The sequence below is a fragment of the Argopecten irradians genome, chromosome 9, assembly GCF_041381155.1.
Source record: "Argopecten irradians isolate NY chromosome 9, Ai_NY, whole genome shotgun sequence".
In the NCBI taxonomy this organism is placed as follows: domain Eukaryota; kingdom Metazoa; phylum Mollusca; class Bivalvia; order Pectinida; family Pectinidae; genus Argopecten; species Argopecten irradians.
Genome location: NC_091142.1, coordinates 19,371,607 through 19,397,594, shown reverse-complemented (window position 1 = coordinate 19,397,594; position 25,988 = coordinate 19,371,607). Strand labels below are relative to the sequence as shown.

At 32.5% G+C, this 25,988-nt stretch overlaps 1 protein-coding gene across 3 annotated transcripts in view; it reads left to right on the top strand.

The window, feature by feature from the left end:
* The first annotated feature begins 8,673 nt into the window (after window positions 1–8,673).
* Window positions 8,674–25,988, top strand: part of LOC138331714 (uncharacterized) — a 29,455-nt gene continuing 12,140 nt past the window's right edge. Inside the window, exon 1 of one of the 3 annotated variants that reach the window (XM_069279463.1) lies at window positions 8,674–9,025. The gene's annotated coding sequence lies outside the window, so the exon portion shown is untranslated. Of the gene's footprint in view, window positions 9,026–21,854; window positions 22,140–24,861; window positions 24,998–25,988 lie in introns of those variants that run through there. The other 2 variants (XM_069279464.1, XM_069279465.1) reach the window with 2 other exon arrangements.

Sequence of the window (25,988 nt, the reverse complement as noted above, 5' to 3'; positions counted from 1 at the left end):
AAAATGTTTATCGGGGATGGCCATCAGAGAGCCCAAATTGACACTCCTCCTCTGTCATAATTACTGTAAACCATGTTATTTTGGGGCGACATATTTTCTCGTTTCCATTCCTAATGGCCTTTTTGCAGTGATATTGAGTCATATCATTCTACTGCATCTGTGCCCTAATGGACTTTTTACAGTGATATTCAGTCAAATTGTTATACTGCATTTGTGTCTTGAAAGGTTTTTTTATGTCGATTAATTTGTGCGGTGTCTGATAATCCCCATTTACGCGAAAATAGTTGCACGCAAAAATAAAATAATTAAAATACTACGGTCAATACACATTTAAACATGTTTTTCTTATAGACAAATATCTGTAACACGTTAAAACGGACCGGCTCTTGTTCTTGTCTCAAACTGCTGAAATATTTCAGACTATTACTACTAGACATGGTGTATGTTATGCGGTTAATCCGAGCGCCTCCTTCCTGTACTTCTTCGTTAGATACATCCACCCACTGAACTGTTAGACGACCCAATTATTAAACATCGTCCATTTAAAACGGTTCGTGTCCTCAACTAGTAGACAAGATAGTTATAATACAGTAAATCCTACTGGGTCGTGTGTGTGATAAGGGCAGTAAGAGGCTACTTATAAGTGTTAAATGTTAACGTTTATCTACACTAACAATACCAGGACAAGGGAGAGTCCAAATCCCCGCATACTTATTCTTAAGATCCCCGTCGTTCGGTGTAGGAATACCTAGGGTGAAATCAGGTGAAAAGTTCACTCAGTTTCTGGTTTTGAATGGAGGTAAGTTTAAGTCTATATCGTATTTTTCTGATTTGTTTTATTATCATATATAACATTACATTCATGCTATTGTTGACTTTTATAGGTTTTACGACATTATCTTTGGTTTTTTTTTATGTTTTCCGATACAAGAACTATTGCATAAAGTAGTTATTCAGAGTCAGCTAACGTTTTAAAACCTAAAGTTATCTATCTTCAATTGATACTTTTGCTAACATTTATTTGCATTTAGTGCATGACCTAGTGTATTCAACAATAAAGCGTATTTTGAAAAATGATGGCTGAATTGGAAATTCGACCAATGAAAAAATTAAATGTCAGGTCAAGCTTCCATCTATAGAAAACCAAATAAAGGTAATCTGAATTTTGGCGATGTAGTGAGAAGGTTGATCATATAATGCTCGTTTAATTCTGATGGAGTGGTTTTCGTGTGCCAGTTCACTTGATCTCAGGAACTATATTTTATTTTCACCATTTAAAAATAAATACTTTACTTTAAAAAAAAATCACATCATTTATCGCATCAGTTAAATTCAAAGCATTTGAAAGTGATTGCCAGTATAGCCAAGTTTGCTTGCAAATGAAAAGGATAAGTTGGTGCAGTTGTGTAGGGGTCTCCGGCTTCCTCCGAAACTTATGTTTGAGGTCAAAAAGGTCAGTTGTCAGGTAACGACCATATACATGTACATGTAGTTATAAAATACCTGTTAATTACATATAGACCACTATATCCTTTATGTACAATGTATAGAAACAAGTGGATAAACTTAATTAGAATTGATATTCAATATTTATATAATACGATACAAGATTATTGATATTCATAAATATTAATCACTGATGCTAGCTTACAGATTATAAATATTATTTCCATTTAGTTATTTTACTTAAAATGTAATGTGATATCAAATTACTACCGATATACAAGTAGTAAGGGTGATATTACCTTCTGTATCAGGTAGGTATAAATGTATATATAACATTGACTATATTGAAACGTTAGTAATATTGAATAAAATCCTTTCATCAAAGTAGTGTTAAGATAATTAACTCACTATGTCAGAGCGTTCAGCGTTAATTAACATTAACAAGGGAAGCAAATATAATCATTATGAACTATAAAAGATGCATTGTATCAAGTAGGTCAGACTGTTTGACCTGTCCATTTCAGCTATTGATTTCAGGGTAATTAGACTAGAATATGTAATGAGGTCAGGTCAACACGACTTTTCCTACAGATAAATCAATAACACTACCATAGGGGGTTCTCGTCCTGCTGCCGATGTATCGATCTGTATTGTATTGGATATCGATTTTATTGTAACATTGTTACTATGTACTAACTTACATTACAGTAGTAGATGTAGTTGATTCTGAGAACTCTTAAATAGTTTCATGTCGAGAACATTTTGCGATATCCTCATTGATGTTTATTCGTGTAGAGAAATGTTCGCGCATTTAATTTCAAACAATAATATGTTATAAGTTTATTCTACTTGTCATTCTTTTTATTTTATTGGCGAGAAAGAGAAATTGAGTTCACAGAAACTGATTAACTGTAAATATCGTAAAATTGAATCTCCCGCGAATAAAAACTACTATACAGTATATTGAGGTTACTCCTTGCTACAGCTTTGTCCAAAGTATCCGTCACTAATATATTTACTTCCAACGTTTAGATTTTGAACCATTATATACCATCATAATGCTAACGTTATGGTCATTCTTCGTCTGTTCATTTATAAAATAATTAACTAGTAGTCTATAGTACAATAATTGACTTCCAAACCGACTTTGACGACTTTAACGCCACAAATGTTGACATGGAAACGTCAACTGATCACCGTCAAAATGGCTATTTAATCATATGGAATAATCATCGTTAATAAACGGTTTTCCTGGGGTTACTTTCTACAATTGTAAATCTAGCACGCATTATGAAGATTGTCTGTAGAGTTCAGACATGTAAAATAAACATAACGGGTTCTAATGAAGTTACTGTTTGTTATCTTTACTTACAAAGGTTTACGTTGTATGGTTAGCATGCATTTGACCTTGACCTTTACCTTTTCTGTTTAATGATTGCGATTCAAATTAAATCTATAGTCATATACACTTGTATTTTTTAACGAGAATGTTTATTTATCTTTTAATTATTTTCTAGCACTTGACTTAATACGAGTTATCGATAGTAACGTTCAAAATAACATAGTTTTAACAGATCATACACTTAACAGATCTAAAACGATATATGATCCACTGATATCTTCATTATAAATCGAGTGGCGTAGTTGGTTAAGAAAATCGCCTTTTCCTAGCCGACCGGGGTTCGATCCTCGGCATGACAGTGAAAAGGCCATCCGCTTTAGGGATCAACCAACTAAATAAAAAAAGACCTTCGAAATGGCCCCTGTGTATACAAGATTGAGCCCAGGATAGAATTTTAACCCGGCCGCTAATTGGCTGGCTAATTATGAGTTTCAAAAGTAAAAATGTTTTCTGACAGGTAATTATTCCTAGATAACCATGATATCAATTTGGAAATTCATATTGAGATTTAGGTTCAAAATATCAATTTTGATAATGAATAGGTAAAAACATTAGAATTTCAGGATTTTTTAGTGCAAAATGCGCTTGATTTCAATAAAGCTACCCTGGTTGGAGTTTGAGCAGAAGGACCCAAACTTTTTTGTCTATCTAGTGTTATATGAGAACCTAGACTTTAATTATAGAACACAATACCTAACTAATATTTCTTTGTTTTAATAATACAGTACAAAACTTTAACAAAGTTTAACACTGTGGTCAATGTAAAATTATTTAGTTGGTTGTTCTCTTTATCACGTTTGTTGTCTCATGTTTCTTTCCACTCTAGCGCCCCTCACGCACTGACGTCTAGGCCATCAAAAGTGACTTGTATAACTTAAATAAATTGTTTTTGCAATCGGTGTGCAAGTTTATCTCTATCTCTGTATACCATTAGTTGGTTATGATACTTTTTTATTACATCATTCTATATTTTAACATATGACATTTTTTTAATTCTGTACTAAAATTGAATTTTATGGTAGCATTTATAACTCAAATAAATTACATAATCCATGGTTTCTGTTATAGCTATACCTTTATAATGCATTGATAAAGAAATATGTTTTTATTTGTAAAATTAAATACATTACATTTCTAATTGTCAGCATTCGATATGTATGATTTAAGCAATTAATCCCTCTTGACATTCTAAATCTTATTAATTGATATAAGCATACGTTATTTGTGTCGATCTGTAAGTTGTTTTTATTATTCGATACGGATATTGGTGCTGAGGGAGCATTAGAATTGTGATAATGTGATAATGTTACGATCTATGTCAATAATGAACATATTTACATGCACGATGTAACAATTTGCACTTGTTGATATGTTTACATTTCGATTTATCCACGGAGTTCAATGGAAACGAAATAATGAAAATATCCCCTCCACGAATAATTCCTCTCTTACATTATTTCTATAGATGTGGAATGTAACGTTCAGCGATCAATTCCATCCTGCCAAGTACTTGTCGTTTGAACAGTTTCATCGACATATAAAGTCGTACACAACATAGTTAGTGCATGGAGGTTACTGACACGGCGATATCTCAAATAAAAATATTTGAAGACCTCAATGGTAAAATAACATTTATAATAACCCTAAAGGTTCACTCTCCTATGATACATACATAACGTAAAACGTAGTGTATCCTTTAAGTTTCGTTTGATATTGAAAATAAACCACTTGAAACGATTAGCATCAGACGTCACTAGATGTGATCTCTAGCCAAAAGTCGTATGTCATTTCATGAATTAAAATTGAAAAATTGAAAAACATTTAAAGAAGTAAAATAAACAAACGTCAGCATCTACCCGAGCGTTAAATTTAACCACCTGTCCGAAGTGTGTAGACGCAAGCATAAGGTTGGTTAAGTTGTTTAAATGACACGAATGGGATAATCATTGATCACAATAGATTTTATCAAGGCCACGGTTATAAAAGCATTGTTAGCTTCATCGATTTTTTAATCAAATATTTATCTCATTTATTAATAAACTTACATTATTCTTATACAGTATAACGTAACACAACGCAAGAAAACAGTAGATGAAAATACAATAGATTCATAATTTACTAGATAATCAGAATTTATAAAGCAATGAAATCAAGTTTACAGATTTCTAAGCAAATAAAAAACATTGCATGTAAGTGGGAAACCGTTGGATTATTAAAAATGCAATAATATATATTGTATTAAACCTATAAAATAAATGTATGACATTAATAATGTTTGTTATACCTAACAAAGATACGTCGTGACTGAGAGAAAGATACTTTGTATCAATATACTTTATATTAAACAAACATGCATACAAAGTCGTGTTTATAGTCTGAGAGTGAATAGCTAGGGAACGTCACACAGAATGCGACAGACTCTCAACAATAAACACAAATTAACTTGCCATGAAATTTTCAACAGGAAGTGTTATAAAAACAATTGTAAACTAATGTATATACTCAATATCAATATGGGTAACTTTCAAATAAATAAACCCCAAAAATGAAATAGCATATTTAACTTTTGAACAATAGTATTACATCATGATATTTTCATTACCATCAATAACCTTGAAATTCCAGAACGGAATATATTGTTGTAGATAGTATGCAATTAATGAGTTGAAAGAAAAACAAATTCTTGCAATATACATAAGATAATTCGATATGTTTCATTTCATGCATCACTATTTTACTACTTGCTTTCAGTAGTCATTATTAAACAAACGTTCTAATTGACATTCGTCTATATCCAGCGATATCAAGCACTTGTAATTGTTTCATAACATCCATTTTGACAAGCGGCTAGCTGTTGTTTTGAAAACGGACACAAAAACTGTATAAAGTCGATAAGGCCTGTTATTTCTTTTGTCTATTTGCAATGCAATGTTATTCACGTATAGTAATCAATGGAGTTGATTTAACAAATGATAAAATCCAGTCGTGTGTTGGTTAAAATCTCAATTTAATCTACTGTGTAATGATATGATTTACTTTTCATAAACAATAGCGCCTTATTGACAACTAGAGACCGGGGTCGTCGTACTTTTCATAAACAATAGCGCCTTATTGACAACTAGAGACCGGGGTCGTTGTAATTCCAAATCAGTAAATTAAATTGAATAAGATTGTAAACACCATTTCAATTAACAGAAAGGTCGTCTGCCGTTGTTTACTTCCCAGCCACAATACAAATAGTTGTATTGTTTATTTGTTGTCTTTTTTTTTAGTTCTTAATCTTTAATAAGCTTCTTTTAACACATAAGATCAACCTAAGCACATTTTGTGTTTGTTAATAATGAAAATAAAAATAAAATAATCAAATATTATCCATTATACAAGAAAAATACTATTGAGGCAGATCATCGGAAAACTATCACGGTCCGACAAGGTTCTATATACTCCAGTACTGTTTGTCATTTAATAATGCGGATGATGAATTTATGATCTATAAAAAATGCATTGGGAAACAATGAAAATAACAGGTTTAGGTATTTTACACCAAAATACAAAAATAACAATGTGGCATTAAGGATGTTGATTATTATTTGATTAGTTTAGAAACCCTTTGACCGTTTCCACCTATATCCATACTAATTCAAGGTATTTTGACTGTCCTTTCGGGTTTCGTGTCCGGGTGTCTCATAAGCAAATATACCTTTTACATATCTATACATTTCAGAGAAGTGATACTGTTTATCAATTTATTTTGGGTTAGGTTTAATTTCGAAATTGTGCGGGCGATTTGAATTCGAGGAAAGAGGTTACCGCAAAAAATTTCGCTAAAGGATCCTTTAAACTGGCAATAATCAAATTAAATAACATGCAGCGAAAAATATAGTTAGGCAGTTGATACCAAACTCAGTTGGTTAACAGGAGTATGTCGACGCAGTTGTGTGGTTTAAAGTTGTTTATATTGTGTGCCATTTCTTCAACACTGACTGCAATTTAATTAATAGATATAAAGATACATGTGCATGAAAAGATAAATTGACTAAACATGATTGTTTCGGTATTTTATAAACAAGTAAAGGTCGGAATACTTGGCACAAGATAAAGTACTTTTGAAATGAAACCAACACAACTGCAAATAATATATACAGCCTCGCAAATACCAATAAAATATAATATATTTCTTTTTGTTCGTTTCATATCGTAAACGACCTTGAAATTTTTCTTTGCAACTGTCAACATTAAATGAGTTGGGAACGGTGTAATGAGCGAGGTGTATGTAAAATGCATATTGATGACAGGTCATGTCATGTTAACATTGTAAACAATAATTGGTGATGGTTTTGTGCGTTAATGTCTGACATCACGCGATATCTGCATATCTTAATTACAGAAAGACGCAGTTAAATCAGAAATTGCTTGACTTATTGGCGACGAAACCGTTATGCTTAACGAAGATCAACATTGACTATTTTTAATTAAAAATATATAAAAAATCTAAGTTCGGTGTGCGGTAATATCCTGACATGATATCATAGACATTAATTAATTCTTTGACGATAACAATCACTATGTTATTCATTTTCTGTTTTCATAACAAACAACAACACCGACAAAATGAGGATAGCAATTATCCAGTCTGAACACTAATTGAAAGAAACCAAATTATTGATCATAGTAAGATTTTCTCTTAGACTGGAGATACAGAAGGTAACGGATGCAAGTATAGATTGGTTGTTTGTTGGGTCATCCGCACAAATATATGAAACATTTTGAAATGGAAAAGGGGGATAGACTATTTCGGAGGTTCGATTTATTTGAATTGGTATTATTCCCACATTTAAGTTCAGTTCAGTTCACGGAGACTACATTTGAGAACATAATAGGTAGTTCTTTAATATGAATCCCCTCTAAATTAAAGTTCGTCTTGACATCAGTAACAGCTTTTGGGAAGTTGATATATCTGTTGATTCCAGCTAAGACGATCTGTGATTTTCTTTAACTTTATAGAAATGCACAATTCATTGAATTAATGATATGTTTTGAAGCATACATTCATGTTTAAAGTGTTAGTTACGAGATCCAAACGCTGGACAGTTGACATGTACTTACCAGGGGCAGTGATTCTCCTGATACTCTGACTTCCTTCCACATGTTAAACTGGGCATGCCATTAAATGCCGTTAACTGTTGATAAGACACAAAACGAAATAACATCATAAAAATTCAATATACTTTTGTGAACGTTGAAAATTATCTAAACGTGACGAACATTGAATGAAATAGCTTGTAGTGAAAGCATAAGCGGTTATGTATAATTAATTTTCATAATCTTTTTATTTTCATCGTTTATTAACTATAATTTTCATTATATCTAATCAATCAAAAGTTCAAAACACGTGTTATAAAAGTATCTAAACATACGGTATAAAATCAATCCCTTTATTGTTTATTGAACAAAAAATATCGTTACTTATCGACACGTGACGTCACCCTGTCGGGCTAAAGATGATACAGGTCTTGTTCCGGGTCGCTGAGTAGAAACAAAGACCACGCCCGTTATACCCAATCACCGATACAATAGCTGGTCTATAGGAGAAATTGGACACCTGGCCAGTCGTGATGGTGTATTCCATGCTTAATTCCATATACCATAATGCTTTTGTCATGTTGTTTCATACGTCTTTCAGGAACATATAAAATTTTCATATCTAGAAATGAATATATCTAACTCTTTTGTGTATCACTGTATATTGCATGTATATTGTATTATGATGTTTTAAAAACTTTATTGTGTGTGTATAGGTCTGTCGTAAGCTTACCATACCTTAATGGAGTGGCGCTACAAACCTGGTCATACAACACAAATATTCACACACAGGTATATAGGAATTCATTGGTTACTTACTGGTAGCCGATTAAACAGCAGGAACATGGAAAAGGCATGCTTTAATATTACAACATACCGGGAGGACATTTAAAATTAACAATCACACACGGAATATTGATATCACTGCGGAATTCAGATCTGATTAATTTAATTTAATTATCAATTTACAGACACCTGGCTTCGTGTGACTGGTATTATATCCCGCGTGGAAAGTATTTAAACGACAGGGACATCTTTAAAAGTCAGTGCGATCAATGTAATGTTCGTATCTCTGGAAAGTGGACTATATCATGCGTGAGTATTGTTTGTTCTTATCGTATTGTTATATTGCAAGGTATAATGAAATATATTTATTCTGTATACCTTTAGTTTTGATTGAATTCTATAATATTTGATAATATTGTCTTTCCATACCGTATAATGTCCCGTAAATCGGATGATTCTCGATGTAATTAGTTTGATTGTGGTTTACGTCTGATTTGCAATGGTGAATGTATACCAAGTGATGGTGGCTGAATCAAAGTGTCACTGATGAATCACAATACCTGGACGTTTTCCTACCTACCTACATGGCGTATACTTTTGATTTAAATGTTGGTTATTTGTATAAATATTGAGCGGTTTTGCTGCTCTGTTACCGTTTATACAGTAAATGAAGACGGGAACATCGAATAAAACATATTGTACGGTGAGGTGACAGAGATATGTAGTTTGCAATTCTGAATAAATGATTCAGAAAATTAATTTTATGTAGCGGGATTGGACTGGGTTGAACATCGGTGACAAGGTAGCTCAGTCGGTAAAGCACTCGGTTAATGTTCGGAGGGTCCCGAGTTCGGATCCCGGTCTGGCCGCTACATTTTCTCTCCTCTTACAGAATTGGCGCCCAACTAAATAACACACGGTGGTGGTGTTTGGAATGGTCTCGTATGTCTTCGAGGGCGAAAACTTCGAGAAAGGAGGGAGGAGTGTAGCGGGATTGGACTGGGTCAATTATCGATGACGAGGTAGCTCACAGGGACTTGTAATGTAGGTTGTGAGAAAGTCTGCTGTGTATACATGTGTACTATATACTATATAAAAGGACAAGGGAACCAACGGCTCGCTTGGAAGAGGTACACCTGCCTCTACAAAAGTCGCCCGTATTCCGTCAAACATTGATAAATATGTACATATTCAATACCAATATATTCTTACATAAATTTTCGACATGGAAAACACAACTTTAAACACGAAATAATATATTAACATACCTTTATTTCACTATAAACGTGGAAAATGCAGTCAGATATCACCGATGTCGTTTTTGCCTGTCCAGTAAATTCTAGGTCAAAAGCACTCATATTCCCTTGTAACAAATTTTGTATGCATTCATTTCACTTTCTGGTGATATTTTCCCATTGCAAATACAAATAGGCTATCTCTGATAACCCTTTCATTAATCCAATCCAACAGCTAAGCGAGGAATCACACTTTTTTATCCAACACTCGACTCTTGTTCGTATAATCCGCCATATTGTAATTGATGATGGGTGCCTTTTTGGTGTACTCGCCCTTACCCGATACTACACTGAAATTCTGTACTCAGACTTTGTATAAATTAAGTTTCACGGTTTAGGTTCTTAGAAGAACCTTTATTTGAGATGCATATATCATTAATTGAAGAATCTAACTTAAATGGAGACTCTAATGTTGTACTTGACCGTTACCACATTGATATTGTAGCGTTTAGTGTACAGACACCGGGTATATGGTGTTTCCAGTCCGGGTCCGGGTATGGGGTACACAATATCCACACAAACGTGTTTAACCTAGATTTCAGTGGACAGGCAAAACGACATCGGTGATATCTGACTGCATTTTCCACGTTCATAGTGAAATAAAGGTATGTTAATATATTATTTCGTGTTTGAAGTTGTGTTTTCCATGTCGAAAATTTATTTAAGAATATATTGGTATTAAATATGTACATATTTATCAATGTTTGACGGAATACGGGCGACTTTTGTAGAGACAGGTGTACCTCTTCCAAGCGAGCCGTTGGTTCCCTTGTCCTTTTATATAGTATATCGTACACACATGTATACACAGCAGACTTTCTCACAACCTACGTGACAAGTCCCTGTAAGGTAGCTCAGTAGGTAGAGTACTCGGCTAGGTTTCGGAGGGTCCCGGGTTTCGAACCTCGGTCTGGCCGCTACATTTTCTCCTCTCCTATTACATTTGTTTCGCTTTCATTTGATTTATCAAATCGAAAGCCAACTAAAAGCAGACGACACAGTCCGTATTTATAACAGCATTGGAAGTTTTGGAATCGATTGATAGGTAGTACAAAATAGGTTAAAATCCTCAGGACTTTCAGAGGAAGATTTCTGTGATTTTTTACTTCAAATCTTCTTATTTATATTTCAAATATAGTCAATAAGCATCTCCCTTTGATAAAACTTTCATTCACAGTTCAGAGTCACCAAAAGGTGTTACAATAACGTAATACATTTCAGCGCTAGTACATAGTATGTATACAAACTATACACTAAAAGCACAACAGCAGGTCACTGTTCAGTGATATCGAAGTATAGTTGCTGAAATTGTCGATATTTTGAATTCATAATTACGGCATAATGACTTTACAATGGAACTGTAATTATAATAGGTGCAAGCAAGTTTGTAAAATCAAATCTACAAAACGTCTTTGGTGTTGGATTAACCGTGACAAGTAATACTGGTACACTGTATATCTGGATGATAAAGCTAAGTGTTTTATACTGTATCTGTACGGGTCGGTAATTTCGGCGACAAAAATGTATAGGAATATTTATCCTACCCAACATGTCACTGAGGATAGAGTTGGCTTTACTAGTAAGTAGACGAATATATACGTATTAACGATAAAATGAGTTATCAAAATTAATGTGAAGTGACATTTGTTTTAATTGTACTTGATCCATAGTGTCTTTTTTCAGATTGTTTCCTTTTTTGCATTGCTCCCCACTTTCGTCATTTAGTTTGACGAGAAAGCGAGAGGCAGAAATTAAGGAAACCCATTTTAATTGAAGGAATTTTCATCAACATCTGTAGTGGGTTTTGGAGAATTTTAAGTTAACAACTTCAAAAGAGTTGAAGAATGTTGATAAAACTGGATCCTGAGGTATACTGAGGTATATTTTGACTAGTAATAATTGAGTTTGGTCTGCTACCTACCTTTATGTTAATTAGTTAGGATATTGATCCTTTACGCAATGGATTTCTGGTCCCAGGTCTCAAGAGGATTTCTAGGAAGTTGAGCAATTGTTTGCTCATCTTCTTCAATTTGGCTAAAGGATTATATTTATGGTTTGCCATTTGATTGATAGCCTAATGTGTTATATATTGTTAAATGGTATATAATATTACATTTTAATTGATCAAGGAAGTTATGATTGTCGAGTATAGTATTAATCAATGCAAAGCCATGCATGTAAATAAAAACAAATTCGCAATATCAGAAAAAAAAATCATTAAGATGGTTAATACGTCAAGGGTTTAACTAGCTAGAAATGTTCTCTTGAATGCGGATTTAACGATATTAATAGTTATCACATGATACATATCAAAACAGGATTCAGAATTTGTCTACAATTTATATGTATTTATTTAAATTCACACAAGTCCCGTTATGGATATCATAGAAGATACGTGTTTGTGATCTTTTTAAGCTAACCAATGCAGATTTAATAGATTTGTGGAAATCCGTTCGTAAAATGGGATTAGTTGAGGTGTTTACTTTAAATGTCATCATCACATCCAAGTTAGATGGAGTGTGAAATTAGTATAGAGTTTATCTGTGAAGTAGAACAGATAGACATGGCTTAACAGATGTCAAACGCTTGTATTTACCATGAAATATTTAATATAAACGTTCGTCTATACGTAAACATACGGGGAGTGTTAGGTTTTAGCTTATTGACGATCATCCGGCCATAGGTATTTAAGTTAAAGGAGGACTCAACGACCGATTTTTGTTATGAAATGTCAAATGTACTGTAACGTGGAATGAATACAAAACAGAAATTATCATGACTTGCCATTTTAAGGGATTCAATATTACCAGCTAGATATATTGGGTCAATGAAGTAATCAAAAGTTAAATATACTGGATCCTTATCAACGTATGTCTGTAGGATACGGATGTTTGTGTCTTGTTGTGTTTCAAGCTTTGTTTCTGTATGGCTTAATAGAGTGGCGATCTTCCTCGTAAGGTTGACAATTATATTTACATTGTAGGCATTTGTACAGACGAAAAATTAAAAATATCAAAGTGCAAATGACAATCACCTCTTAAGGAATAAAACAAAACAGACCGTAAGATAGTGCTATGTACATGTATTTCTATCAACTTATGACTTTCGAAAAGTTATATAACATAAAACCGTATTGTAAGAAATAAAATGAGCTACAGTGAATATAGAAAAAAATGTGACGTTTATTGAATCATTGCGAATCGTGCAAAAAATTGACTTTGTTATGAAAATACATTTTTAATTCAATTCAAACAATATATATTTATAATTAAATAACAAAATCTGAATAAAATATCATGAATTCGGACGTTGTCAAGAATATGATTTCGACAATAAATTAATGCAAACTTTATAACTTGAGGACTTTCAATATAGTATGGGCTTTAAAAACAAGTTTTAAAGATTCAGATTCATTCATTTCCGAGATTACGATATTGACACGTCCGATGTCAGTACAATAATAATTAACCGTCTATATGTATAACCTGCGTCAGAGTCCGTTCCTTTCTGTTGAAGATTAACTTCAATTTGTTTGTATACACGTGTAAACATTTTACTTTCACTAGTCTTGTATCGATATCGAAGTATTACGTGAATAACCAATATTGATAAATATTTGCAAAGTTAGTGTAAACATTTTACTTCTTTTATAACTATATTAGTATTCTAACTCCAACTATATCAACATCTTATATCAGAATTATTATCGATTGACCTAACTAACGTTTACCAGAAGATTTTGTCACTTTCAAATATAGTAAATGATTTGAACCTTTCTATTTCTGCTTGAGACATACACGTATTGTATCGAGGTGGAAGTTAATTTCAACAAACTATCCACTTATTATATACTTATCTTTAATTGTCTATAATTATACTATGTACATAAATATCTATTGCAGGGCAAAATTCGACAGTTATTGTATGAGAAGATTTGCTTCGTCACAGTGGTACTATCGAGTATGGTATTGTTGTATGATTATAGTATAATGTTATAAGTTAAAGGTACTACTAGACACCTGTGTATTGTAGTGACCACTATCAGGTCTTCAAAATCAAATTTGGAATCAGAACTGAAAAGTGGCAGTATCAGTCTCTGGGAATAACGAATTTCAGCACGGTTTCAAAATCGTGGACTTGAAGTACTTTGATATATCAATCTAAAATGATTAAGAATGGCGAATTAAAAAGTTCCGTGAATCACGTACATGTAATTGGCAGGTTTCCTTTAGTTGATCTAACTCAAACTTTGCGATGGAAAGTAACAGTAACAAGGCAATTTATGAGTTTTTAACTAGTTTTTTAAGGTTGCCTGAGATGAAGTCTCGTGTGATCAATATTCACAATTTTTCAGTCGTGTGCCGTAAATACATTTAATCTAAATTCACTTATTATCAAAAACCACTAAAGCAAATGCACTCCAATTAAAAAAATACTATCATGCCATAAGGCCAATCACAAACGTATTTATACAAGAAAAAACAATATAACATGCACCCTTGGATCACCGTTGGTAGATATGTACCAGTTAAAAAATTCGTATACAGAATAAGGCATGCTGTATCATATTCCCCAATGACACGAGATCTATTCTAATTCTAGGTATGGCCATTGACTGCCGCGAGGACGTTAATATCTACTATACAATAACATAAGATAGATATCTCGGGACCTATCTTCAGTTACATCTATTCTGGTATTCAATAACTGAATATATTGTACACTAATTTTATCTATTCTGGTTTTACCTGATAGTATCATCTCGGATTTCCAACCACGTGCATAACTCGTTCTTCAACTACTTGAAGTTTAATTTATGACTGCAAAAATAAGGCAAAATTGATTTGTCATAAAAAGTATGCTCAAATAAAAAATACAATAATAGTGGATTACAAGTAATTGCATTTCATTTTTTAAATCCATTTTTTGAACGATTGTCTACCGCACACATTTTTTGTCACTTGGCCTACATGATCAGTTATACGTTTGTTTACAATGATGATTCGCTGTTTGAGTATCCTATGGCGAGTAAATATACCCATAATGCATTACGTCGTGCTGATGTCAAAAATATAAATCCGTTATATTGTTACATTCTTAGATATACTCGCTAAAATCCTATCTGTTTTTGGGTGGATGATGTTAAAAAAAGAAAAAAAGTTTGTGTTGATCATAACTCATTTAAAGACAATTTATGACACCAGTTTCATTTGTACATTCTAACGGAATCGGATTATTTATGTAATGATAGTTTATGGTATTGTTTATATTTCAGAGTAATTAGAGTGAAGCCAATATCCTGTTCGTTGTATGTATATCTGATCGGGTGGGGGAGCTGTGTTTAAGCACTATGCTTCAGTGAGATCAAATGGAAAAGAGTTTAATTTTGTACCACATGAACCTAGTGCAGCTTCCAAAAACACACCTGCCGCCGTAAAACACGACATATTGTACAGACAGGAGATATTTATAGTACGTTAAGAATAACTAATCAACTTCTAAAATGCTGGTAGTGGTGGTATCAAAATATCCATAACCTTGGCGATTTTATTTATCAGTCATCAGCTTTTATGAATACATCTTTGTCAATTTTTTAATGGTTGTTAATAAGCATCAAATGTTGTCACACTACTGATCTCTGATTGGTGGTTTTATGGCAGTATCGATATCGCCTTACTGGTGATAAGAGATGTGCTGATCGCTATCCGATATAATTAGTATATCGCCTTACACTCCTACACTGATATCAGACTGTGCAGAGGAACATGAACATATACTGTGACGTGGGTATTATTAGCTGTATGTATTTTTCGTGAGATGTTAACTTCGCGATTTACGTAGGTACAAAAATTATATTTCGCTGAATACAACAATAAATGAAAATGAAAACGACTGGGAAAAATGCTCACTGCATATACAAATAAAACTTCATTCTATGGTAAATTTCCAATTAATTATAAAAAAAATCACAGGAACTTTGATTCTCTTAATTTCCCTTGAACTCCCAGAAATTGGCATATATTAGCGTAACGAATGTTTATCTGAAATTGAATGTGCTATATTATATGTATAAACATATAGTTAGTAATAACACAGTTCACGAGAACAGTGTGAAAGTCTTTATTTCACTTATAGCATGGTTTAGGTGCAATTTTAAAAGCACCAAATTCGACAGGAAAATAAAAAAGGAATACATATTTTTTAAAGAGAAAACCAATAAGACAGATAAACATATCAGGCGAATTATTCTGATAAATTCAAATTAAATCGAATTATCGAAATCAGTATATCAAAAGGCAAAAATAAGTCATATTCAGTTAAAAGGTTTTATCGCAACATATGAAGCATAAATCTTTTAAATTCATATTATTCCGAACGGTTCAGGAAGCATGAACAATATGCTCTGTAGCAAAGAACACATAGATTACATCTGGATCTTAGTTTCATAACATTCGGAAAAGCATTAAAACACTTTTTGTCAGTTGATGGCATTTGTGTTTTGTAAAAAACGTATATACATAGTAACACAGATATCGGTGTGAATATTAATGAGCGTATTAACTGATTAATGCATTGAAGATAATGACTCTTTTATTTGTGATTTGATATAATCAAACTGACAATGGTGTAATGTGGAATTAATATACCCTCCTGTATGTAAAACATTAATTATGATGGATATCCTTTGTTGATTCATCGGCGAATGCAGGCATAACATTTCAAAAGCTTAAGGCAAATAGAGTTGGATTAGAATACACAAATTGTAGAAGGAACTAATAACACTACAGTATTTGATTAAAGTAATGTATACAGGGATACCAATCTACAAGATTTTGTTATGAAACGTAAACTGGAATATATTTATGTAAGCATTACCATGTGCCTTACAATATGTTCCAAGATTTTGAAAGTCGAATTATGACCAAGGTTTTTCACATTTTCTCTCCACTGTTTCATGTTTTATGTATTGGACAAACTATTCTAGTTACCTCCTTTTGCTTCACTCCGAAGTTCTGGTGGAAAGTAAGAAGGGGAAATAACTCTGATACCGTATATTACAATGACAAACAACCATGTAATGTCTAAACTGATCTAAGTAAATGTGTTTTAAGATGAATGACCGCATGACAGTTAATTACACGGGTTGTTTACATGTAAGAGAGGCGTATCAAATTTTTAAAACTGGTTTAACATATTTCACGAAACACGAGAGAACGAGATAGTTGTATGTATTCTTCTTTTGAATTATAAAAGCATCTGTTTGCAGCATCTTCAAACTGAGATTTCGACAGGTATTTGACATAATTGGTTTGAGGTACTTTATAAATAAAATCGTACAAAAGTAGTTTTGTGTACATAATTGAATAATAACTGACATGCTCGTTCTACTCTTAGGTTAAATAGCAGGGCTGCCGCAGTTACACGATGAATAAGATATGCATTTTAATATTTAGTAATTCTACTTTTCTCACCACTTTTCGCTATAAAATTAATAACGTTAATCTGAGCATTGCTATGATGAAGACACCATATATTACTAACTGAAGTCCATTTTTTTCAAAAAAAAAAAAAAAAAAAAAGAAAAGAAAGAAACACAAATTCTCTTTATATATTTTTTTTCATAAAAAATGAAATTAGGTCTATATATTAGTGATATTACAAATGCATATTAGTAATATTACAAATGCAATGTTAAATAAAAATGAATTGTATTTTTTTGAACGCTCAAAAGTGCAAAAGGATTAAATCATACTTTATTGGTTATAGTGGAATCGTTAGTCATATAATTAAGTACATCGACTGTCACATCAAGACATCATTGAAAACCGACATCCTCGTATCGCATGTGCTCTGATAGCCTTGTATATACGAGACGCTTGGTGTGTTTCCAGGTGATTGTTAATATGGATAATATTTAGACTTACGATTTATCTTTCTACTTGAGTGTTCAAACCCTGTCCACTTGGCAAGTAGCACGTACATCTCACGTTCTAACGCGGAGCACGAGACTGTTGAGTGGACTATGAAGAGCACATATTATAGCTCTAGCAACAAATGATAATTCACAAATAAAATTGACATTTTCATTTGTTTGATATTGAAGAAGGCCTTGGTTTAAATTTGACATGCAATTTCGTCATTGAAATAAATTTGCATGTTAGTTTCAATAAAAAAAACCCATTGGCAAGTCAAAGGAACTGTTAGTTTAATTAAAAATTGACAAGACAATATCTATAGCCTTCTAACGACAGACGTCAGTAGTTTCCTGTCTTTGTAACACGGTGTTTGCAGACCTTACGGCCTTTAACTCAAGGTTATAACTGTCTACGACATGAAATGTGGCACCTGTCTTCAACATTGTCATTAAAATGTAAGTAAAATCTTAGTAACTAGTAACTAACAAGTAACTAAGGCGGCTTTTCATCAGGTGTCACAGGTGACAACTCGGTCACACCTGTCGGTTATTTGGTTTATACTGTGTATCAGGTTTGTAACTATGATTCTAGTCATGTTTGGCATTGTTTAATCTTCAAATTAATTAGTTATATACCCAAATAATTAATACTAGAAGATAGTAGCTGATTTACTTGCGAGAGACTTACAATTATAGTAGAACCGTTCGTTTTGTCAAAAGGCTGAGTGTGATATTGAACAAGAAGAAGTTTATTGATACATTAGCAAACATGTTGTATTTGATATAATATTTTAAACATATTATTACGTATTTACATATTACAGAGTTATCGACCCTTGCAATTAGGTATTGATTGTGACGTCATGTGTTTGCGAGCGTAATGTCATACTCTTCGGAGAAAACGACGTGAATTGCGCTCACAAAATAATGACGTAACAAACGATAACCATCCGCAAGGGAGCTAACTCTGTAATATGCAAAGACGGAATACACAGTTTTTCCAACATATTACCCTTTATCCTATATGATATCCAAATTGATCCTAATTATTCAATTTCATCCCGTGACATTCGGATTGTTTAATGAACTCTTTTCGTCGAGTGAAATTTAATGACCCATAACATCCATGTGATCTAGCCACTGTGCATGCGTATATTATATCTAATATTTACTGAACGGTAACATAATTGTATACTGTTGCTGATTAATACCAAAGAACCTAAGGCGTACCTTCTTTGATACTAATAATAATGTTACTTTAAAGTGTGTTTATACATACATGTATATAACTTGGCATATTGAACTTAATTTATCTTAGCAGTATGATGCATTCTGTACCTCTCTATGGCGTCCGTCAGCTAACTGACTATTTGTTTACTTTGGCATATTGAAGTCAACATTGCGATGTTTAAGCGGTGTGTATTTTATTAAAATGAACCACTCTAAAGTTTCTAGGCTCCACACGAATGTTAAGTTATTCACGAGCGGACACTTCACATTGTAATACATCATAGTGTCAGTATATTGACAATTTCTTTTCGCTTATTGCTGTGCTTAAAATGACCTTCAGATAGCATCAACTAAACTACTTATAGTTTCACAATAACCTCGGTTCACTATGTTACCTTACTAAACGCAGTTTGCGTTTACAAGTGCATGAACTGCCATCCGCACAATTTACGTCATCATCATTGTAACATCATAATTGTCGTTCTAGCAATCCCGGAAGATTGGTGTTCAAATGACCGTTTCGTTCCTGGAGATGATAAACTGCTTATTCATTCAGGGTGCAAATTTTATAGAGATGTTATACTAAAATTGTTATCAAAATGTAAGTGTATGCATTTAATTGTAGTCAGTTCGCAATTAGGCCAAACATGTCTGTTTAGGGTTACATTGGCAAAAAAATAGGGTCGGTAGTTCGGGATTTTTTTTTTTTTTTTAATTGTCTTCACTCTAAAATAATGGCCGGAACCGGGGTCCGTGATCGAAATCCCGACTTTTATTTCTTTTTTTTCGTAGAAAATTGGAACAAAAATTAGGGTCGGGGGTAAAAAATTAGGGTCGATCGGGTAACCCTAAACGAATATATATATTTTTGCCTTATAGGCGTATTAATGTCAACTAGATAACGACAAATTCAACATGAAGCATAAAGGCGTTTAATTAAATTTACCGTTGTCCAGTTGGCATTCCCATGATGGCGAATTGAATGTAGTTCAATGCTTAAAGATGCTCCACCGCTGACAAATGGTATTTTTTCACTTTCAAAAATAGGAGCAGACGATTTAGTATTTTTCTTCAGTTACAAAAGTTACTTACTTTACACCATTACCACCATTGTAAAGTTTGAGCTTCTAATTTTACTTCAAGTTAAAAATATAAAAAATTAATTGCATCCCGAAAAAATTCCGTGTCACTATATCCTATATAGAATGAAGTACTGATTGCGCATGCACCAAAGGCGAAACGAATTATTTTATATTATTTTTTGTGTTAAGTAGACATATATCTATACGAATAAAAACCAATTATTGTTCAAATGATGAATATCATTTATGCTCTGTCGGCGGTGGAGCATCTTTAAATGAGGATTTGTTATATACAACGCAAACGTGGTCAGCAAGAGTATGGGTCGATGGTCTAAAAGACGACATGCCAAACACATTACACACTATTTCAAGCCATGTCGACAGCTATACACAAACATGACGTCCGCGGGTTCAAGGAAAATTTAAATATATAATGAAATTAATTTTACACACTTTCTTATAGGTATTCATTTCATGAGATAACCATAATAATTATTTCAGTTTTAGGGATCAAACATATGCATTGCGATAATTTGAATAATTTTCCGAAGATAGCATCGCAGTATAGTCACTATTCCTGTCTAAAAGTAATTTCATTTTCAATTTGAGTCTAGAGTTGATCATTAGTATAGATCATACAGTTAACATATACACGCGATCCGTTTACAATCCACGTGTATATTTAACGCTGGTGATATTTCTCTTCAAACCACATGACCAGTGCATTGAGAACACTTCAATAAATTGATTTTAAACCTCAAAAACTTAATCACGCGTCTGTATAAGTGTATTTAACTTATCGGATATGTCATATGTCAAGAGTTGATGAATAGATTTACACGTTTTAACTTCAAAGAACTGCGATGAATTGAACGCAATATACATAGAAAGAAAATCAAAACTCGTCAAAATCTCAGTAAGAATAATTAAAATCTATTTTCAAGTTTTCGGTTTCGGTCCGAGGTGGTAAAGCCTGATTAGTTCTGATTTGCCACTATTCTAAGGCAAATGGCTTTCTTGTGTTGGTGACCTTTAAATGAATATAAGGCGTCGGGGCCAAATTGTTTACCACCTTAAAGGCTAAGATACAATGTGACTGTGTAAAAAACATCAAACGTAATATTTCGGTAAACTAGTTTCGCGATTCACTTCAATATCACGCGATTAACTTTCATCTATCTTCCAATGCAAAGAAGAAAATTGACAATCAATCCGGATATCATATTGTAAAACATAAATTGGAGAAAAATTGGTAAAAAAAATTCAATGTTGACTTTACTTTTATTGTTTAGTCTACGTTTAGATTAAAAGTAACAGGCATGCAAAATGATATAAAGTTATATATGATTCCTATTATAGCTTAAGTATTGTTTTGTCCCTGATCTATATATGGAACGTTTAGAACAACTTCGCATTAACAAGCACAGTACAATTAATTACATTTACTATGCTAATCATAATACAGATGTACCTGTGTACTAAGCATGAAGCGTTAACAAGACCACCTGATGGTGTATGTTGTACCAGGTTCGACGTGTATCAGAATGCATTGAGGCGTAGATTTCAAAAAGGTCTCTGGATAATTTATATCGATATCAGTTTGAAAAGACACATAGTTAACATTAATGAGAAAGTGAATGGACCGTATATGTTGTGAAATCAAGTGGAATTCAACATCAAGGGAATGCATTTGCGTACAGAATGTAATCCACTGCATTGTGGGTAAATGATTAAAATTTAACTCTTCCTGTTCCAGTCTGCATGGTTGTTTTATTAAACAGATAACATTGAAGGCAACAGAAGGTTCAGTGCGAGATCAATAACTCTTACTGTGGCTCTATGTACATTATATATTGTGATGCGTAACAATTGGATATTTATCTCTAATTGCAATAATGCAGGTAAGCTTATGGCAACGCATAATTATTATCTCTCAGGATTTGTGCTTACAATAATACATGTACAAATTATACTAATGTTAAGTGACTTGTATAGTCAGTTAATATTCAATTCTTAAACTTTGGTAGTATGAACAGGTAAATGTAATGTGATGTAAATATATATCTCAAATGATGCTATGTTATATTTCAGGATTCTCTATTTGTATAATTAGACCTATGCGTTTCTAATGAATGTCAAAACGTCAAACATGGAATTTCCACTGGTTTTGTAACATATATCGTAACAAAAACCTATCTAATTACGATTCTAATAGTATATCATACATCACAGATGCCATAAGGAAATGTGATTGACACTTGACAATGCGATACAAATGTCATTTTCAGTTCAATTTGATCTAGTTTAATTTCGCCATGTAAAGACTTTCAAGGTAGTGTACTTGGACATCAGTTTTTTACCCAAAATATTTTGGTTAATTTGTTATAAAGATACATCAATTGTTGGTTTTAGAAACATCGTTCAACCTTAAATTCATTCCTTTAGATACATTTATAATTAACTGTAGTACCTGGGTACATTGCATGTGTCAATTGCTTGCTATGAGACCTCTTTCTGTCGAGCTAAGGGAATGAATAACAGCCTTTCATATTTTGATCTCACCTAATTTGTGCAATAAAAGCTACATTGTAAAGTATCTACAGTTAGGGAATTAAGGTCATGCCACAACACTTGAAGCGCCGTTTAACTCTTTTACATATTGATTTAGGTAAAGGACATACCTATTTCATTGTAAGAGATTGAGGGGATATATATTCATTATTCTTCATGTGAATATGTAAATCTTTATAAATTCCATCCTTTCTATGCCCTTGGTTGCTGGAACACTTCTAACTACGGAACTAAGACAGAATCAATAGATGATATAAGTAGCACAGTGAGTTTTCCCGATAGACACTTCTGCCAATATGAAGGTTGCTTGAGACTGCTTTGTGACCTTGTAAAATATGTTCGTTGTAAAGGAATGTCTCCAATAAACTGATCGATATCAACACATTTGGGTATTGTTTTCTTCTAACCTTCAGGCCTCTGTTTGGATCCCATTGTCATCAAAATAGTTACAGTTACTGTGTTTATCATCAGTTCCCACTACAGTACAGTGTTTTGTTTTGATTCTTGCAAAAATAATAACAAGACCTTGGAAAGATATTTAGTGACACTTGAATGACAAGTGACGGAGAAACCGATCACACTTATGACAGCCTTAAAAATTAAAAGAAAAATACTATTTAATTACATTTGTTCCTTTCAGTTGAACTGATTTTCCATTCAATATACATCTATGTAATAATTATGAGGATTTTATATTCAAGGAGATGCTATGATATGTTTTGATGACGACATTTTTAGCACAAGCTGATTTAAGTTATGTAGATTTGAGATAAATGTAGAAAAAATCAAAATGATCAATAACTCTGGTAAAATGGATTTTGGCTTAATTGTAACACTAATATTTACTTTATTTATTTAATTTCATTGTAAATTGTTAAATGCTTGAACTTTTCTTCCTAGCACCTCCAATTAGTCCGTAATATGATAAGGACACATATACGGAGTACTATTTCATTTGTTTTAATGTGGTCATTCCGACCTATCATAGATATTTATATTTTGGCTTGTTTATAGAAGGAAATGTACATCACAATTAGGTCTCAATACTTTAGACAATGCAATGATGTTAATACATGTATTCCCGTTACATGAAGATAGATTGATAACTTTGTTAACAAGATAAGGTAACCTCCTAAATTAACATTATATATATATACATGTACGAGTATATTTAAATATGTGCACACACGGTCCGTTTATGAACAAATGGTGACATTGACAAATTCATAATCAATAAACATAAATAATACCTATTGAAGTAAAAATACTGATGATGGACTTTGTGCGCTATATATACCTTATAAGCTTATTTTGCCAGGCAAAAGAATGAATAAGAAAAACAAACATAAAATATTACGGAAAGAAATTGTTTTGAAAAGTAAAGAAAAAGTATGTCAACTACGCAAATCAAAGTAGGACAAAGTTTAGATAAACATTATAATTGACTTTAATTATTACAATAAAAATCGATGAGCCAAGTTTAGTATTTTTATTGTAAGTAAAACGAGTTTCCTTGTGAATTGTAAAAGTGAAGACAGCTAACAATGTTTGAAATCTATTATACCGATTCAAGCCAGCATGATTGTAAATACAAAAGGCCCCAGTTTTAATCGCTTCAGACAATGTTCATGGCCTCTCACTAATACGTAACTACATTGTAGGTCTTAGTGTATAAGATACCATACCAGTAATTCCTATAGTCTGAAAAGACTGGTAAAGATCGGAGGAACAAAGCGTCTATTCATTGAACAGTTTTCGTTTGTTGACCAGGTTTGACTGCTTCAAAGTAAAGAGTCTAGCTTGAGATCAAAGAACGCTGTATATATCAAGAATGACCTTAACATGTTGTTAGCAATACAGTTGAATTAGTGTTGTTTATTTTCGTCAACCCATTGTTTCGGGATCAAAATAGGATTTGTCTTTTAAAATAATATTTGTTTAATCGCTCGTCCGACGCATATTCATACAAGACATTTAAGTGATCTGGGGGTGTGCTATTGAACAATAGATTAACAATATACTAACCACGTTAGATCGGTCTCTTGTAGTAGAGGACACTTTACCATTGATGGCACATACAGCGATAGTCAATAACAAACATGAGTATCTCACTTGGAAAGTGTCACATGACTGAACGATAATTATCATTTCTCTATCGGAAGTAAGTCAGATTTATTCACATGTGAAGGTAAGTTACTTAACTTAATATACAATGGAAATTTCACGAAATATTGTTTCACACCGGTCAAGTTTCCACGAATTGGACTTAGACTATACATAAATACAATGTATAATTGTTTGTTAAATATAAAAACATGAATTCTACAATTTTAAAAATTGACCCATGCTGGTCCTGAATTAAAAAAAAGTATCCCGTTTTCTCCCGCACGTGTATGAAAAAGTACGAAAATTCCAACATTTATATTATCTAATATCTTATTTGAAATTTAGTACCCAAATACTGTTTTTATTTTTACATATAACATAGTATGGTTGTAGCATTAATTTCTATTGTAAGTGAAATAAATCAATTGATTGAATTACTTGAGACTTTTGATTTAGACAAAGGACGCAATTGCAAACAAAACAAAATAATAAGGTAGTTCAAGAGAATTATTGTCACCACGTTATTGTGTATTCATATATTATTTTCAAATTTTCAAATCAAATTATTAAAAGATGGTTCAATTGTAAAAGAATCAACACAAAATATCCTCAAAATTGTTGCATGTAATACTAATTCTTTTGAGGTGTGAATATATGCATTTGTTAATTAGAGGTTAACATGTCTGTGTTCAGGTGGGAACAAAGATAAAAGGATATTACATTATAGTTCTGCCGTAACAATTTTGTATGATAACAGTTATGGGTCATATATTGAATATCACATACACCTTGGCTGTTAACGTATCTATATGTTAAATGATGGTTTCGTTACATTTAAAAAAATAAAATAAAATAAAATAAGAAAAAAAATGAAATTGAAAAATTGCAAAAGGTTGTGCAAATATATTTCATATGAAAATTATCAACTTCGTCATCTCCAGTTTATTGAAATCATAAAGGGATTAAAATATTGGCCTTATGCATTTCTGAATATATTTTATTTCTAGCATTTAATACGATTGATTCAAAATTCAATATAAACTTGCATTTGCCGTGTTGATAGCATCAAGTTT